General features: G+C 41.1%; 1 pseudogene; it reads right to left on the bottom strand.

Annotated features, from left to right (window-relative positions):
• Nucleotides 1-3,311, bottom strand: part of LOC101651859 — a 14,211-nt pseudogene extending 10,900 nt beyond the window's left edge.
• Between the last annotated feature and the right edge of the window lie 922 nt (nucleotides 3,312-4,233).

Genomic DNA, 4,233 nt, shown 5'->3' with positions numbered 1-4,233 from the left:
TGGACAACAGAAAGGCGGGTGAGGGGAGATGTCAAACAGTAAGATAGGACAAAATAATAATGTATAAATTAATTTCTGGTTGCTGAATCCACCAGATCCTCCTCGCTTTTTATGCCTGCCTTCATTGCTGCTCACATTCAGATCAACAAAAGGAGGCACCTTGAAGCCAAATGACAGAGTCACTTGAGGCAAATGTAAACAATTAACATTAAAGACGTGTTAGAGAGAGAATTGTATGCTCAAATATATTACTTCCATGCTTCTTAGGCTGACTTATGAAGGAAGTAGTTCTTTTCAATAAACTTTTCAAGTTGAGACTGTATCAGAAATTTTGGACCAGGAAAACTCAGATTCACGTAGTGAAACCTTGGGTTGCTTCAATTAACAAAGGAAACACAATTCTGGGTGTAAACATAAAAAAGGCATGCCTTCTTCCATTTACCTCCCTGGCTGTTCTATGCACGTGCTAGATAGACTCCTTAGGGCGCCCTGGAGGGCCATACTGAACAATCCAGTTGGCTTCAGGAATGCCAGCCTAAAAGCTGCCACATCTGTGCATAATAATATTCCCCAAGCTGCATCACAGAATTGAAAATGCAGAGATGTTCGCTTATTTTGCTTCTGTTTTCCATGAATGGCCAAGACGGGCGAATCAATGCAGGTCAGCAACTCCTAGTGGTATTTAAGAGACTTGCAGGATGAAAAGACGGCCATTCGGTTTTTTCTCTCTCGGATTTCCTTACGGAATGTAAAGAGCAGAAGGAATTTTTTTTTCAGAGGAACAAACAACGTATCCCTGCACAAGACCATCCACGGTGGCATTGGCTTAATCATCACCAACACCGACGTACATGGGCTTCTTTTTTTGAGAAATCCTTGCAAGGTCTTCAACTTTTTGAGTTTAAACGGCAGAAAAAATCATGGTCTGTCTGCGTACTGGTAGAAACTTAATAATTTGCTTTAATTCCTCTTCAAGTACCACATCCAAGATATGATAGCCTCATCATTGACCAGATACTGTAGGTTTTAATATACACACCCTGGAACCTTCTGCATGTGGCCCAGGAGGTGGCCTGGTGTGGTTACAATGATGTTGATCCCTTTCGCACGTTTCTGTGCTTCATCAGATCTGTTACTGCCTGCCATGATCAGCCCATAATTGTGAACGTGGTGTGTCCTTAGCTCCTTCATTCCACCAGATGTCTGCATGGCCAGGTCCCTAGTGTGTGGGAGAGGAAGAACTCATGTTTCATTCCTGGGCATGAATCTTAACTTTAATGAGCTCAACTGCTGGGATGAGAAATATGAGAGTTTTACTAAAACTGCCTGTTTTTTGCAGCTGCTAGGCGAGCCCTACCTTCAAGAAGGTGTCTGATAGTTGCATGTTACATTTAAGTCATGTTTGTAAAACCAATTTCATTCATCACCCTCACAGTGTTTGCATTGACTAGATCAGCTAGAGAAGTAAGAGAAGTATCTTTGAATGCACTTGTCAGTCTCAGGGGCAGACTGGGCACTTCACTGTCATCTTCCGCATCACCTGGCATTTCCACTCTCCGTTCTGTGTCTGCTGGAGCCTGGACCCAACATGCTTTAGACTCCTCTGTGTCTTCAGTTTTTCATTTTGTTGTTATCAGGCCCAGCAGCATCCTCTATTTTTCTTTTTGGAAGTTGGGAGACTGTGTTGTTGCTTCTTCATTGGATGAAATGGCAGATTTCTTGGGAGCTTTTACAATTTTTACATTTTCCACTGTTTCTTTGGACACGTGTCCATTTGAGGTTCCTGAGAAGCCCTTTTTCATAGATACTTTTAGGGATTGTCTATCTTTTTCATCACCCACCGATGGTTGAGGCACACCTCTATTTTGTACTTCTGATATGCACATGCCTGATGCCCCTGGTAGCTTTAGGTTTTGCTGTTGAAATTTCCATCCCCTCTTCACAATCTCCTTGCACAGGTCATTTGTACTGCTTTATAAATTATAATTTTATATATACATACATATAAATTATTAGCATTCTGGTTTTGTTTCTCTAGAGAACCTACTGATGAGATGTGATGTGGAGGAACTCCTTCGCTCCTGTGTCGTTCGCCTGTTCCTTGGGGCTTGTGTTAGACAAATGGCTCAGTGCAACTCACTCCTGTGAGACAGCTGTGAGACACTGGCAGTCCTTCAGGTCTTGAGGGTTGCTGGGTAGTCCTCTGTTAGAGCAATTCAGGCTATGTGAGCACAGGCAGCAAACAGCAAGGCAGGTCACCAACAGTCAGCCAGATGACAGAGTCCGACAGTCCCCAGCTCAAGAGATGTAAATTCTAATGGTGTGGCGAAGTAGGTCTTGAAGGAACCTCAAATTACAGCCACACAGCCCACGGATAAGGTGTCCCAGAGGTAGTGTAGCTTGCAAATTGAAACAAAGAACAAGCAAGACAGCTGCACACTGGTCCGATGATCAAAGAGCAAGAGACAAGAAAGGTGAAGCTCACGGAGCCATTTATCTCTCCACCCTTCAATTAATCCCACATGTGTTTATTGGTCAGGTTGGCACAATAAACTAACTACCTCAGGGCTCTTGGATGAGGTTATTTCTTCTGGGCCTTGCGTGTGCGCCTCTGCATCTGTCTTTTAAATCATTTAGTAAAAGAGTAGCTACAAACCCAAAACACTGTCATCTCACTCATACTTACCTCGGTGGTTACCTTTACCAGTATTATTTCTTTGTATGGATGCAAGTTACTGTCTACTGTGTTTTATTTCAGCCCAAAGAACTACCTGTGACATTTCTGGTAGGGCAAGTCTACAAGTGACTTTTTTGGTTGTTGTTTTGTTTTGTTTTTAATCTGAGACTGTCTTAAATTTTCTGCAATATATGTAGAGTCGTTTTGCTGGTGGTTTCTAGGTTGCCATTCCCTATGCCCAACTAGCTGTCTTAGGCACTTAAAATCTGTCATCTCTCTGCCTTCTTGTCTCCATGGTTTCTGAAGAGAAATCATCAGTTGATCATGTTAAAGCTCCTCTGTGGGTGAGGGGCCACTTCTCTCTGAATACTTTCAACCTCTGCTTGTCTTCCTTCCAGTGGGTTCAATATAAGGTATCATGTTGTGGATCTTTTCATGTTAATCCCACATAGAATTCATTGAACTCTTTAGGGACATCTTTTATCAAATTTGGGAAAATTCTGGCCATTATTTCTTCAGACATTCTTAGACTCCATTCTGTCTTTCCTCACCTGCTGAGACTATCATTTTGCACATGTTGGTGATATACTTCATGGTGTCCCACAGGTCTCATGGCTTTATTTTTATCTTCCATCTTTTTCCTATCTACACCTTAGATTGGATAATATCAAGTGACCTCTCACAGATTCTTCCGTTGCCTCCCTCAGTCTGTTACTGAAGTCCCCTAGTGAACATGTCATTCAGTTGTACTGTCAGCTCAGAATTTCTACTGGGTTCTTTTTAACGATTGCTATCTCTTTATTGGCATCCTCTATTGAGATACCATTCTCCTGGTCCTTAGGTTCTTTGCCCATGGTTTCCTTTGCCTCTTTGAGCACATTTAAGACAGTTAATTAAAAATCTTTATCTAGAAATGTCAAAGTCTTTGTTGCTTCAGAGATAGTTCTCTTCATTTCTGCCCACCCAGCAATGGACCACACTTTTTTGTTTGTTTGCATGTTTCATAATATTTTGTTGTAAGCTGTACATTCAAAATATTATAATAATATAAATCATTTTAGAGTTATAAACATGCACTATAAACCTGGCCATCAGATTTCCCCCCTCTCCTCAGGGTTTGTTAGGGTTGCTTGCCTTAGGTTTGTGATGCCTGATTATTTAGTGACTTTTCCAAATGGCTTTTTAAAGACTGTGTTCATGTGTGGTCTCTGAAGTACCTGCTTCTCAAGCTTTTGGTCAACTGGTGATTGTACGAAGCTTTTGTTAAATGTCTCTAGTCAAAACAAAACAAAATAGAAGGAGACGCAAGAAACCTTTGCCAAGGGGATTGAAAATCTTACTCATCACTTGCTAGCTATAGGGCCTTTAACAAGTTCATGAATCTAGTTGCATCTCAGTTTCTCATCTGTAAGATGGAAATCATCAGCCTTACTTTTCAAAACTTTTCATGAAGATTAAATTAAATGAGATAGTAAATGTGATTAGTATGGAAGAGCATGCTCAATAAATGGTAGCTATAATGCTCACACATGGAGGAAGAATTATAAAACAAAATA

This window comes from Echinops telfairi, unplaced genomic scaffold, assembly GCF_000313985.2.
Source record: "Echinops telfairi isolate 266 unplaced genomic scaffold, ASM31398v2 ScPeMD7_2;HRSCAF=8, whole genome shotgun sequence".
Classification (NCBI taxonomy): Eukaryota; Metazoa; Chordata; class Mammalia; order Afrosoricida; family Tenrecidae; genus Echinops; species Echinops telfairi.
Note: the sequence above shows the minus strand (reverse complement) of the source record. Positions and strands in the feature narration are given on the sequence as shown.